We start from the raw sequence: 15,525 nt of genomic DNA on the forward strand, positions 1-15,525 counted from the left end.
GGAGCCAATAAGCGATGAAGATAAAGAAGGAAAGAATGAAGAGTAAGGAAAAAGATCGCATAAAGAGTGCTGATACCAATACATCTGAAAGTATGAGAAAAGGAATCAAAGTAAGGGAAAATAAAACAAGAACAAACGTGACATAAAAAGAATGAGGAATACTCACAGGGGGTGGTTGAGGAAAGGTATGATCAGGAACAGGAACAGACAAGGGTACTCGTGGATGCAGGGAGAGGGAGGTAGGGCCAACTGGAGAAGGCAGGACACTCAGGGTCAGGGGAACGTCCAACCAGAGATACGGGACGGAACGCATAACATAAATCTGCGGGAGAAAAAGGGGAACAGGGTTAAATGTCAACAAATAATAAGGGCATGAGATAAGGAACGAATAGGAGATACTGCTATGAAGAACAAGCCATCAACAAGAGAATAACATAATGAATCAACGGGATTAGAGAAATTAAAACAACAAGTATAAAAAACTGGAGCATCAATATAAGAATTCAGAGAAAAGTCATGTTGGAAGGGAAGAGGAAGGATCAGAAAGTTCCATATCAGCCTGGCCGCAGGAGTTCAGGTAACTTCGGAGTCGTTCAGGCTGTTCATAGGTCGTAGTCTTATTATTGTGGGTGACTTTGAATAAGCAAGGATGAATAAGGCCATATCTGGCGCCAATGGAACGAAGGTCAGGTCGCATGTCCAAGAAGGCCTTACGGCGGTTTGCAGTTGCTTTGGCATAGTCCTGCGAGAAAAACAAGTTGGAGCCCGACCAGGTGATGCGAGGAGAGGCTCTAGCCGCAGATAGAACTTTCAGCAGATCAGTGTATTCCAAAAAATACATTATTACACCTCTGGGCTTCACTGACGAGGAAAGAGAGGAGGGAGCTCGTCCAAGCCTGTGAGCTCGCTGAATATTGAGAGGGTTATCGTCAGGTAAATGCAGAATCTTCGGAAGAAAAGATTTGAAAAAAGTGATGGGATTGTTTCCCTCGCAGCCCTCCACAAGGCCATAAAGGCGAAGATTGTTGCGCCTATTTCGATTTTCCAATTCTTCCACTTGCTTCTGAAAGGAAGAAATTTGCGCATGCATAAATGTGACCTTGGCTGCAGAATCTTGAAGAGAAGAGACGTTACGCTCCACTGATGACACTCGTTCATCCATCCGGGTCCAGTTGTCCGTGACAACCTGCAACTTAGCGTTGGTCTCTTCCATGAAGGGGCGCAAGGCCCGTATCTCTTCAAGGATTAGTTCCATCGAAATGGCCGCAGAGGACTTGGGAGGCGAAGGTGGGTCTTTTTTTAAGCGCTTAGGTGTCGTCTTAACTGAGGGCTGTGAGGAGGAATCTATATTCAGCGACATCTCGTTACTGGGAGAAAGCTGAGAAGCTTCCAGATGAGCCAGTTCCGTAAAAAGCTTAGAGTTTTTGATGTAATTGCGTTTTTGGGTCTTGCCGGAGTTTTCGGCCATAGATGCGACTGCAAAATGTGGGTAAAGACCACCAAACTGAGTGTAAAGGCAAATATAGATTAAGGTCCAAAGCACACAAAGTATGAAAAAGAGCAGCAGGGAGATTTGATGTGAAGAGGTGCCAATCCAGATAAGCAGTTCTGTCAAAAAGCCAGGAAACGCAGATAGAGAGCACAAAATGGCCGCCAGATATGAGGAGAATAAAAAAGGAAAGAAAATTGAGTCCAAAAGACAGTTGTGCCAAAAATTAATTAAAATAGTCACCCATCAATGTTAATTCACTCCATGTGGTTTGCTCGGGGTGTTGAAGGCATGCTCCGTTGAGTGCACAGTAGACGAGCTGTTGAAGGGAGCCACTCGCGAGAAAAACAAAATGGTGGTCGCGGCCGATGCAGAGCCGCGACCGGGAGTAAAAAGCCGGTAAAATGCAGTGCAGGTGTGTTCCAACGATGAGGAGGGTCTCAAAGTAGTCCAGAGACCTTCCGACGAAGCAGGCTCCCCTTCATGACTCGCAACATGTGTGCGAACCGCCCGTGATCTCCGGTACGGACGGAGCCCTCACGCTAACGCTGCCATCTCCTCGGGCGCCTAGCCCTTTTTATTAACTCTTGGCTACAATTTTTTCTTCTTTTCTTTATACTCTGTATACAAGTTAGTAGGACTAAAAAGTTCAGATGAGAAGTATATTCTTTTGTGAATTGAAAGTATCATTAAAATTGTGCCTGATGCTGATATATATATTTTTTTATGTGTAAAAAAACCTTTGTGTTGTTAGCCATACAGTCTATGTATGTGATGTAAATATTGTCAACTGTTTTGTTAAAAATACTGAGGGTATGTTTAAATATATTTGGTGATAGGAACCTTTAATTTAAAGATTACAAAAATGAAAAGAAAAAATAATTGTAGCCCTGAGTTAATAAAAAGGACTACTGCGGCAGAAGTAAAGTCTCATTTATGGTTTCAGAGGTATTTGTTTGTTAAAATATCACGGACCTTAGAGGAAGCACTGTGTTTGGCAATAATTTAAGATTTAAAAGCACCCGCTGCAGAGTTCTTTGTGCATTCAGCTTTCAGGCAGGCAGCAAAAAAAATGTCAAGCTAACTCTTGTGATTATTGTGAGCGAGAGAGAGTGAGAGAGAGAGAGAGAGAGAGAGAGAGAGAGAGAGAGAGTAGTGCAGAGGCTACTCTGATGCCACGCGTCTATGCCGGCAAACTGAAATTGACAAATAACTACTGATTGAGGGATGGCTGATATTGAATAATTTAACGAACTGTGAAAACAAAGAATACGAAGCATCTAATCGCCATAACTCCCCCTCAGATATCGTAAGAGTACATAAAAAGACCATAAAGAAAGAATTCTGCAATTTTAAACGGTAGAGCACAGACCACAGAAAAATAAAGTCACTAACTAATGCCCTGAAGAAGTCCGCGAGGATGAAACGCGTTGGCTATGGTCTGTTTTAACATGTTTGAAAGAAATTTCTGAATAAAGGATCGAAGAAAAAACCAACTCTGCTGAAAGTCCATGTTCTTTTATGGAAGATAATCTGTTGACAATTACTTGTGTCATAACAATGTTTAATACTTGAATTGCATTTTGGGTGCTGGACCATTGGATTGTGCAGAGGGTTAATGTGCCTGCTGGAAAGAACAGGTCTCTATTTTATATGAATAGCTAAGTGAATTAGTAAAGCCAGCCTTTACCAGCGCTTTAAAACAAATAAAATGTATGTGAGAGAGAGGCTATGGAGAGATGAGGCACACTTTTGCCAGGTGGCAGTGAGGGAATCCGAGGAGGCGGTCTTGGGGGTGGGGGGGTGCCATCAGCGCTAAAGCCGGCAACGTGCTAGAGACAGGCACTGTGCTGCCCACCTAAGTGAAAAACTTTAAACTCCTCCTTTCTTAACCATGTCTATAAAGTATCAGCTTTGACAATCTCTACCCTGAACCATCCTGTTTTTTCTGTCTCCGCTGGAAGTTAGTCACCCTGTGCTATTTTCTGGATGACAGTTCCTGCTTACGTTTGTGGCCATGTTTGCCCCTTTTCTCCTAGCTGCTGGCAGTTTGCTACAGCTCTACATGGTGTTTGTTAGCTCCCTAGACCCCAGCTGGATTTGCAGAATGGGTTCTGTTAGATTTGGGGGTCTCTAGTTGGCACAGGTAGGTACTTGTGACAAATAGGGACCCTTGCCTCTAGTCAGGGTGAGGGGGTACACTCCTAAAATAACCCCTGTTCACCCCCTTGGTAGCTTGGCACGAGCAGACAGGCTTATCTCAGAGGCAGTGTGTAAAGCATTTGTGAACACATACAGTAATCAAGTGACAACACTACAGATGGACACCACACAGGTTCTATATAAAAAATAAGTATTCTTTATATAGATTTAACACAAGACCATAAACGACAAAAATCCACAATACTGTTACTTTAAAAATGGTAGAATTGAGCTTAGTTCTCTTTTAGATCTTAAATTCGACACATTGAGTCAATGTACCTTTAGATGCGACACGCAGGGCAACAAAAGTGTTGCAACGATGGTGATGCGATGAAAGTTCGGTGCAAAGAAATAAAGACGTGAAGATCTTCCTGATGCGGCACGCTTCTATGATGTTGCGAGAAGACTCGACGCGTCAGCTGCAGCGATGACACCCTTGTCCAGTGATGCGACGACAGCTGCTTTGGTGGCGACACTCTGCTCTGATTATGCGAGATGCTTCCGCTCGATGCGACAGCTGCAGCGGCGACACCCTTGTTCAGTGATGCGACGGCAGCAGCTCCGACGGCGGCACGCTTCTTCGTGGATGCGAGTCGCTTTTCTTGATGTGGTGCAATGCGACAGCTACAGCGGTGACATCCACGATGCGATGGCAGCAGCTGCGACGGCGACATGCTTCTTCCTTGATGCGAGACTCTTCTCGTGATGCGGTGCAATGCGACAGCTACAGCGGCGACACCCTTGTTCAGTGATGCGACGGAAGTGGCTGCGACGGGGACAGGCTTCTTCGGTGTTGCGGGACGCTTCTCGTGGTGCGGTGCAATGCGACAGCTACAGCGGCGACACCCTTGTTCAGTGATGCGACGGCTGTGACGGCGACGCGCTTCTTCGGTGTGGCGAGACGCTTCTCGTGGTGTGGTGCAATGCGACAGCTATAGCGGCGACACCCTTGTTCAGTGATGCAACGGCAGCGGCTGCGACACGCTTCTTTGCTGTTGCGGGACGCTTCTCGTGGTACGGTGCAATGCGACAGCTACAGCGGCGACACCCATGTTCAGTGGTGCGATGCAGCGGCGGCGACACGCTTCTTCTCCGTGAGTCGCGCTTCCAGCTCCTTGCGACGGCAACACGCTTCTTTGGTGTTGCGGGACGCTTCTTGTGGTGCGGTGCAATGCGACAGCCACAGCGGCGACACCCTTGTTCAGTGATGCGACGCAGCGGCTGTGACGGCAACACGCTTCTTCTCTGTGAGTCGCGCTTCCAGCTCCTTGCGACACGCAGTCCCTCAGAAGGCCCAAAACAGCAGCAGGCACTTCCAAAGAACTCTGGGGAGCTGGTGGTTGAAGTCTGTTGTCCCTGAGACTTCAGCAGGAGGCAAGCTCTTTTCCAAGCCCTTGGAGATCCATACACAAGTTGAATGAAAATGCATATTTATACCCAGTTTCTCTTTGTTCTTTGAAGGCAGAGAGGCCTTTGCCTAGTCCAAACCAGTTCTAGTCAGTCCTGGAGCACTTTGTTTACATGACTCCTTCTTTCCTTTCAGAGTGCAGGGCAGAGGCATCAGGGGGAAGGCACAGCCCTATTCAGGTCCCAGGTTCAACTCCTCCCTCCCATCTAGATGCAGATCTCTCTATTCACCACTGGGCTGACTTACCCTGTCTCCTGGAATTCCCCAGCCCTGTCACTCAAACTCCAGACAAGGAATACACAGCCTAGCAGAGGCAGGTTTGAATGGTTAGACAAGAAAATACCTACTTTCTAAAAGTGGTATTTTCAAACACAGAATGTTAAAACCAACTTCACTAAAAGATGTATTTTATCATTCTGAGTTCAGGCATACTAAATTCGAATTTCTACCATGTTCCCTGAGCAGTAGCGGTCCGTGGAGGGAGTTTGGTGGGGCAGTGAGGCGGGGCGGGGGAGGGGCAGGGTGGGGAAATGTAAACACCAGAATATGGATGAACGGAGGTAAGTACACATTTAAATAAATAAAACGAATTTCTTTGCGCGCACTGCATCGCATTTTGCAATGCAGCGTGCGCAAAGGAATTAGTTTTATTTATTTAAATGTGTACTTACCTGCGTTCATCCATATTCTGGTGTTTACATTTCCCCACCCTGCCCCTCCCCCGCCCCGCGTCACTGCCCAACCGAATTCCCTCCACGGACCGCTACTGTCCCTGAGTCAGTTAGGATTATAAGATGTAATAATCAAACTGCCCATTCTGGCCTATGGAGAACAGGTAGCCTTGCAATAGTGAAAACTAAAATGGCTGTAATTCACTATTAGAATATGCCACACACACCAGGGCATGTCCTACCTTATACTTACAATGCATCCTGCCCTTGGGCCTACCATAGGGGTGTCTGATATGAAGAAAAGGGAAGGTTTAGGGACTGGCAAGTGGGTGCACTTACTCAGTCAGCATGACAGTACCAGACTGCACGCAGGCTCTGCAATGGCAGGCCTTAGACACACTTTTACAGGCTGCTTCTGTGGGTGGCACAACCAGTGCTGCAAGCCCACTAGCAGCATTTGGATTACCAGCCCTGGGCACTCCTGGTGCACTGTACTAGGGTCTGACAGGTAAACCAAACTAGCCAACCATGGAATCACTAATCCATACATCAATTTACCATAGGGAGAGCATATGCACTTTAGCACTGATCAGCAGTGGTAAAGTGCCCAGAGTCATAAAACCAGACAAAATCCTGGAGGAAGGCAAAAAGTTCAGGGATGACCCTGCAATAAGGACCAAGTCCAACAGGTTTTGATGGTAATATATGCACCACACATCCCTGTGGGCTTGTATAGGGTTGGGCTGTGGTGGGTCTGTGTTTGGCTAGTCATTTACAGGATTTGAGGTGCGGTTGTGGTTACTCTCCTTGAAGTTGCTGTGGGTCTGATTTATTTAAAGCAAATTCCAATAGTCACAGGGGTGGCTCCTCCTCAGGAGCAGAGGAGCATCAAGGCAAACACAAATAAATAAAATAACATTTCAATGTAATTTTATTTATTTCCCACCGCACCGGCTCGCTCTGTGTACAGTGCAAGGGTGAGGGCGGAGCTGAATCCTACAAATGCAGGATTACCACACTGGTCTACATTGCGCATGACGGATTGGCCAGCTGTCCACTGCTATCCTATCCGACATGCACAGTGTAGACCCAGCAGTCCAAAGGCTGTGAAACAGACTGGGGATTGCTGGCACAGACCCCCAGCCTCAAAATGAGCACTGGGTGAGCCTGCACCCACCAATCTGGGAGCTGCTTTCACAGCATGAAAGCAGCTCCAGGATTGGTTGGAGTTCTGTTCCACAAGCAGGAAGGAAGTCCTTCCTATTCCTGCTCGTGGATGGGAAATGTGCTGCAGCGGTAGTACTCCAGCTCCGAGTTTATGGTAAGTATAGCCTTCGTGCCCTACTATTTTTTATTGAAGGCAGCCACCACTGCTCGGTCATCATGAGTGTGTTACCTTCTTCACATGCTCCCTTCTGGAATTGTGGTGTGCCTGCGCTGTGTGTGGGCTGGAGGCCTCTTAACTGAGAACAGATCAGTACCTGCTTTTCTTTCCAGGAACAGGATGTGCTTTGGCTCCCCACTGTGCTCCCTGAATGGATTGAGGCTTGTGGTATGTTGCCACGTCTTCCTTGGGTTGTTGGGATCTCTGTTCAGAATTGCTATTCTTTGGACTACCCTTCACTAGCTCCCTGGTGGATGTGCTTCTGGTGTTGGTTTTGCTCTTTTCATAATACTGTGGACCTCTGCAAATGGAAATGGGTTGCAACCCTCCCATGACTGGGTGTTGCCCCTCCCTCATATACCTCTGCAAGAATTGAAACTGGGGTGTACCAGCTGCGGTAGAGTTCTGGCCCCTTTGCTGGGGAACAGGTAAGTGTCCCTTATCCTAGGGTGCCAGCTTTCTCTGTGCTACATATTTTGTTTGGGACTTAAGGGATGTATGACATATCTCTTTGTCTTGATGCACAACGTTTAGGCTGTATGTTTGTGCCTGCCTTCCTACTGGGCATATTGGGGGATGGATAGTACTGGATAAGAGATTCGGCCTGCACTTCTCTTTATGTCTGCTTGGTATGGGATTAGGATCCACCACTCAATGTATCACTCTGGACCCCTCTTCATCAGTAGGTAGATGAGTTTGTATGAGAATTTTATGGGTTTTATTTTTATGCATTATTAACAATGAACAAAGTACAATTTTTGGATTTACATATAAAGACTGATATAGTGCATTTACTGTTCAAACAAATTTCCTATGATGTATAGAAGTATGGTTTACTAGATGAATTTTAAATAGGCCAAATTACTGAGCAGATCTGATCTTGGTTAATATGGAAGTCATCTCTGTCAGAGTTGGACTTGGCCCTTTTTGCAGGGTCATCCCCAAACTTTTTGCCTTCACTCCCCTGTTTTCTGAATCTGTTTTTGTTAGCTGTTAGGAATCTGCGCACATTACCACTGCTAACTAGTGCTAAAGTGCTTGTGCTCTCCGCTCCTGTAAATATGGTATAATTGGCTTACACCCAATTGGCACATTTAATTTACCTGTAAGCCTCTAGTAAAGAGGTACTACATGCACCTGCAGCCTGTAAATTAAATGCGACAAGTGAGCCTGCAGCACTTATTACGTCATTCACTTAACTAGCCCCTTTCCATTGTAGCCTGAATGCAGTTTTAAACTGCCATTTTGATTTGGCAATATAACCTGCTTGCCAGGCCTTAAAATCCCATTTTGTGCACATAAATCACCCCTAAGATATGTCCTTGGTAGCACATAGGGCAGGGTATATTGTAATTGGAGGTAGGTTTTACATATCCTGGTAGAACTCCCACATTCTTTTTTCACTACTGTGAGGCCTACCTCTCCCATAGGATACACTGGGTTGCCCTATTACATTTAATAAGTGCTAACTTTTGTGTTCGGGACCAGGTAAGCATTTCATGTTTGGTGTCTGAGCAATTGTAATGAAAGATCTTCCTTAATTGTAAAGTCAGATTTTAAGTTATAATTTTGAAAATGGCAATTTTTGAAAGTTATCATTTTGTTGCCCTAAACTATTTGGTGCCTACAGCCTATCCTGGTTCACATGACTGGGTACAGTTGACAGTTGGACTTTGTTTATTCCTACCAGACAGTCACTCAATATAGGGATTAGGTGTGTCTGGATGGACTATCAACTGGCAAGGATGGGGAGGGCTGAACTGAGCTCAGCATCACTTGCAGCTGAATAGGCTTGGTCTGTCTTCACACAAAGGACTTGCCACCCCTGCATTGTTCATGCAGCCAGCTTGGAGCCAGGGAAGGGAATTAGGGTAACTTCAAACTCTTCAAAGGGAATTCTCTAGAAGCTTCACATACTCCAAAGAAGACATCATGTATAAACAGGGTACCCTCGAACCCACTCTTCAGTACACCTCTACACCTGTGGAAGACTCAAAAGGACTGCTGTGCTGCTCTGCAAGAAGGACTGCTACTCTGTTTCCCTGCTGCCTGAGTGAAGGACTGGACCTGCATCTTGAACCAAGTACCACTAGAGTAACTCCAAGGGCCAGTTGGCTCAACTCCCGATCAGAAGCTTCAGGGACAGAACAGGCTCCAACCCTCATGAAACTAGCATCTGCTGGCACGTCTAAAAGAGATTGGAATAAGAAATGTGCTGTTTAAATGGTTTGATTCCTACCTATTGGAAAGATGCCAAGCAGTAAGTCTCCTATCCTATGTATCTGAATACAAGGAAATTAGGCACGGAGTACCTCAGGGCTCTGCCCTGAGCCCCATCCTATTCAATGTCTATTTGAGGCCTCTACTGACTCTGATTAAATCCTTTGGTATATTGTTTGTAAATTATGCAGACGATACCCGCTAATAATATCATTAGACATGTCGGACATAAATCAAATAAACAACTTCTACACATGTCTGAAAGAGATGGCCCAGTGGCTTGACCAGAGCATGTTGAAATCCAATGGAGACAAGACAGAATTTCTGTGTTGCTTGCCAGGGAATCTCCAACAACGCCAATCCAACTTCTGACCATGAACGATGACGTCAGCTCTGGACTCTGCGCATTCGGTACAAAATCTTGGAGTTCAACTTGACGAGAATCTCTCAGTGGAGACTCACGTCAATAAAACAGTAGCAGTATTTCATGGACTCATAAGAAACTTAAAGAAAATTGTACCTATGCTTCCACAGCCCGTTAGGAGGCTTGTGGTACAGGCCACTATACTGAGCAGACTAGACTATTGCAACTCCTTACTTTTAGGCTGTCCAGACTATCTGCTCAAGCGGCTTCAAAGGATCCATGTACAGGCTGCCAAGCTGCGCTAAACTAAGTGAGAAGGGATTCCGAACTGGAACGTTGCAGGAACTTTGCTGGCTCCCAGTAAAGGACCGGTGTATGTTGAAGGCCCTCTGCATACTACACAAGGCATTAAATAGTGTGGGACCTAAATCTCTACAACAAATGGTTAAACCCTACAAGCCAGCATGAAAGCTGAGATCATCCGACGCCTGCCTGGTATCTGTGCCTCCTTTTGAAACGATACAACAGGGCGGCAAAGCATTCCAGGTCAGAGCTGCTCAAATATGGAACAACATAGCACTCTATCTTAGAACCGATACAAACCTGTTAAGTTTCAGGAAAAAATTAAAAACATGGCTATTCCCCTAGCAAAGGACAGCTGTAGCTAAATAGCCTCATATGTATTTCTTTAATAGAAGTTCTCTAGATTTATAGTTCTCAGTGCCAAGGTGCCCATTGGGTGAAAGTTGTGCTTTATAAATGATTAATAATCTGGACTCTGCCAGCTGTGAGTTCTCTTCCCCCACGTGGCCCCACCGAGTCCTGGGATCTTGGAAGTGGGCCTGAAGGAGCTCTGCGAGCCCATCTGTGTTCCCCGCAGGACAACGCAGTGTAACTCATCGCCTCTTGAGACACCCTAACGCAACCGCTGCACGATGCATCCTCAATGCTAGACTTTGCAACGCAGTCCTTCAGAACTGCAGTTGCACAATGCCTCTCCACGCAGGACATCATATCGCCAAAAGTTAATTTGTGGTTTGCTTGTGATTTCATCCTGACAAGAATTTTGGTTGCTGCTTGAGTAGGGTTTCACCTCCCTCAACCAGTTACCCAGTTTCCAACAGTCACTCACTCCTGCTCCACTGAACCCCCCCCCCCCCCCACCCGAGCTCAGCCTCTCCCACGGGCTCTGCATCACACAGTCTAGCTGAAGTTATAATGGTTTATTCCACAGTTGTTGTTATTCTGCTCACTGTGAATCTTCCTTAGTGCAGATGTAATATTGTTACATGTAGCTATATCTTCTGTTTCTTCACTATTCATTTGACAAGAGTGTTATTGTTAATGTTTCATAGCTGTTCGAACATCTCCGGATCACATTAGCATAGAGGGTGTTGAATAATTATTCTAGATAATGGGATAGGGTTTAGGTGCTAAGGTAATGATTTTTCTTTTTCGTGTGCTCTGAAATGATACATTTGCTCACACCATTTGACCACACCATTGTGCAAAAGTTATAATTTTCAAACAAAAATTTTGTATAAAAACCCCTTGATTTTAGGGGTGAGCCAGAAGAGTTTTGAAGCCATTCTTGTTCAGCTAGGGATCCTGTCTGATTATTCACTGATTGTGTTGCCCATTGAGACTTATAACATTATCTGGCTTTTGCATACCCTGTTTTACTCTGCATCTGAGAGCCTTCTTGGCATTTGTACTGTATCACTTAATTTTGAATTTTGTAATAAAAACCCTTTAACTTTTCATCGATTTAGAACTCAATTATTGAGTGGACCTCATTTTTTAATAAATTGCCTTATCGCGGAGACACATTGCCTCATGAAATTAAGGTTTAACACCATCTCTGATCCTGTAATTGTGGGAGAACTGAATTAGATAAATCTTCGGGTGTCTACATTTTGGAGTACCATTTTCTCTCACAAGTACACCTTTTTTTTCGCTGGTTGCAGGATGGACATGTGTGTCCGTCTCTCCCTGTGCTTGGTTTGGGCCTCGTGAGATATGTGCCTTGTCTCCCTTTCTTGTTTCTGCTTCTGTGCCCTTGTCTCCCTGCTGATCTTGTTAGGGGCTGTGTTGTACTGTTTAGATGTTTGGCATATCCTTGCTGGCTTCCAGCTAGGATTGCGGCTTAGCTTATGCTCATTAGCTGTGGTGTTGACCTGGACTCGGACTTTCTACTTTGCTCCCTACTGGGCGTGAGTTTTATAGGAAATGTGTGCCCTGATTCGATTACTGACAATTAATGACTAGCCTGGCTGTCTGGCTTTTCCCACCCATCCTTGGCTTATGGGCTGTCACTTGTGACCTTGCTTGCTTCATGTGTGTTGCAGGATTAATGGTGCTTGTGAGATGAGGTTTCACAGCTCTCTGTCCCAGCCTATTTCCCTTTCTGCCCCCCACCCCTGCTTTTTGTTTGGTGGTACACCTCTGCTTTATTGTCTCCTTTAACATCCAGGCTGATTTTGCTGTGGGTAGTTCCTTCTCTGTTTTGGGTTACTTCGTTTCAGCCTGGCCTTTCTAATCCAACCCACATTTTTCTTTGAATTGTGTTTACCATTGTGCTCGCCCGTCTGCTTAATGCTGGGCTAGACTTGGCCCAGTGACTTGGGTGTGTGTAATTACTAGGCTTCGGTTCCTTGATGTTCTGCCTGCGCTTGTTTTATGTTGATTTCTGGGTGCTGTGTGTTTACTTAAATGTAAGGAAATGGGGGATTAGTTGAGAAGGGGAGGTACCCACCTATGGTAATTACCACAATCCTTGTCAGGGTGAAGCACAAAAGTCACTAAAAAAGCCTGAGTTCAACTCCCTGGTAGCTATGGCAGTGTGTAAAGTATTTATGGAGTACTAAAACTAGCGGTGGACGGTGAACTCGGCCGGCGGAGTTCACGGAGTTGTTGCTACTCCGCGCTATGCTTAGGTCACTGAGTTTGGCAAAATTTGCCGTGCTCCCCTGAGGTGCGGAGTTTACCAGCATGCTAATGAGATTGCCAATGTACTGTCAGCATAACAACAGAAGGAACACAATAAAATGAAAACTAGACTGCACGCTGGGGTAGTAAAAACTGCAATACGTGTGCAGTAACCTACACACCCAACATGGGCGCACCCATGCACCGCGCATACGCACGCAAAACACGGCTTGATATCACGGCTCTCTGTATTGAGAAAAGCTCCCACCCGACCTGTGTACTTTACTGTAGGCTAATAACAGCTCTGTTGGGCTACCCACTGCTACACAGACAAATCAAGCATCTATTTATACTTTTTATTCATTGTTCAAATACATAATTATACAGTTACATATCACATTTGTTTAAGTGCATCATCTCACCAAAAGATTTTTTTAAGTAAGAAAAATGATTTTCTTATGCACATTAGAACATATAGGGGGTCATTAGTATAGCAGGCGGATCGCCACCGCCCGTATGGACGGAAAGACGGTCTGCCGGTTTTCATGGTGGCGGTGTCAGGGAGACACAACCATCCATATTAGCATACATGCGGGGATGTGCATTTCTGTGGCTAGGCAGGCGGTGTTTGACATTGGGGGCCCGTAGCGGGCCCCCAGGGATTCTGGGGGTGGGGTGTGCACATGGGGGGTACCTATGGTACCCCCCTGCAGTTCCATGCACATCATGCCAGGCACCGCGTGGTGCCTGCCACGTTGTGCATGGAAGTGCATGACATGCCTTCCTGGCATTTCGGCGGGCTGTGCTGAGAGCACCGCCCGTCGCAATGTTAGGAATGCAGGATGCACCCGCCAGTGTGGCGGACGCATCCTAATGTCTGCAACGGGACCCCCACACCAATGGTGGGCGGTCCCATTCTCCGACAGGATGGCGGGCGGACTTTGTCCGCCCGCCATCCTAATGACCCTCTCAGTGTATCCCCATAGTTCAACCACACTCTCATCCTGACCTATCACACATCACCACACTAACACACACACACATCACATGTATACACCTCCCAGCCTGTGTCGGCATACACTATTGGAATCTTAGAGAGATCCCTTCATAAGTATCTGTGATTATGTTGCCAGCTGGGATTTCACTGCAACCAGGTCAATGTACATTTAAGAGGAAATTGCGAATTATATCCACCTTCACCAGGCCCACCCTTCTTAGACTCTTTGAAGGTGAGGGGTGGGGATTCATGGAAATCGACAATTCTCATCTAGAATACTGGTCAGCCCTGGAGATGGAGATGTAAGTGACTTCTGTTTCTATGCGGCGGTCAGATGGCATTGATGACCACTGGTTCCCTTTTTCTGGGTCACATTGAGCTCCAGGAGTGGCCTCCAATTTTGATAGCCAGTGTAAGAGCAGTTAGCACAAGGGTGCACCAAGTGCTGCAATTTGTTCTTGTTCTATATCATGTCTGATTCAAATCATTTGGCTTTTACCCCGCCATCGTCCACACAGAGAAATGTGGTCGATGGCGGGGTAAACCAGCCGCAAGTGTGTCAATACAGTTTCATTAAGAGTGACTGACGTATTGTTAATTGCACCAGAGGGAACATATATCCGGAAAGCCAAAATGTTAAATTATGTTCAGGCAGAGTTATAAATCTCCACATACACCTTTCTGTTTTTCTGTGTATTGATGGCCCTATGTGCTTATTGCCATTCATAATCTCCTCTATACTTATTCATCAAGAGCTGATTATGTTCCTTTGTACAGTAGATATATTTGCACTGTACAGCCTTTCTGATATAGATTTGTAACTGTAATTGCATTTATATAGGGCTTACTACCCTTGTCAAGGCGACAAAGTGCTTTTCGGCGAGTAGCATGCTACTCCAGAATTCCAAAAAGATTAGTGGTGAATTAGTATAAGGAAATATGAAATTAAGTTGAGTGGTGGTGATGTGAGTCTGTTAGTTGGATTGAAAACAATAGTGGAGGAATAGAATAGGGAAGGGTCTAGAAAGTGTTTATTTGGGATGAGTAGAGGAGAAAAATAAGGTATTGGGTGAGTCTAGGAGGGATGGATCAGGGAAGGGTTGAGAAAGGCTTGTTTTGGGAGATCTGATTAGTAAAAGAGGTTTGAGATGATGCAAGAAGGGGTAGAGGATGGAGGAGTAGCACACGTTATTTTGGGGATCATAGTAGTAGAATAGGGTTTGCGATGAGTCAGAGAGCGGAGGTAGAGGAGAGAGGTTATTCAGAGAAGTATAGGGTGAGATATAGGGTAGTTCATTGGAGATACTGAATTAGGAGCAAAGTAATTCATATAAAGATACATATGTACATGAAAGGTATGTATGTATAAGGAAGGTGATATATCTAGATTTGAGTTGTATTTAATAAACTCAGACTTTCAAGTTTTGCGACACTTTAAGGTAATTTATTTGTTTTTATTAAAAAAATAAAATTTGTTTTAATAATTCAATAGTGAAACATTTGTATATATATAGTTATGATAAAAATGTACTTATTTATGCAGTGACATATATACATGTTAAATATAGAATAATATAACCATAAGTAATATGTACATTTTTAAGCAGACCTAAAGAATATATATATATTTATAAACATAAGTATTATACACATTTATACAATGCAATACACATATCTAGATATTCATATAATCCAAAAAAAGGCTTATATACCCAGGGATATGCTGTACATTTATGTTTGAGTGTGGTGGTTATGTGGGGGTAGAGCCACAGCTTGAGTAGTCTTCTGAAGATCAGATACTTATCTGTGGATCTTATGTTTGGGGGTACAGAGTCCTATAGTTTGGCTGCTTGAACAGAGAA

Source organism: Triturus cristatus, chromosome 6 (assembly GCF_964204655.1).
Source record: "Triturus cristatus chromosome 6, aTriCri1.1, whole genome shotgun sequence".
Taxonomy (NCBI): Eukaryota; Metazoa; Chordata; class Amphibia; order Caudata; family Salamandridae; genus Triturus; species Triturus cristatus.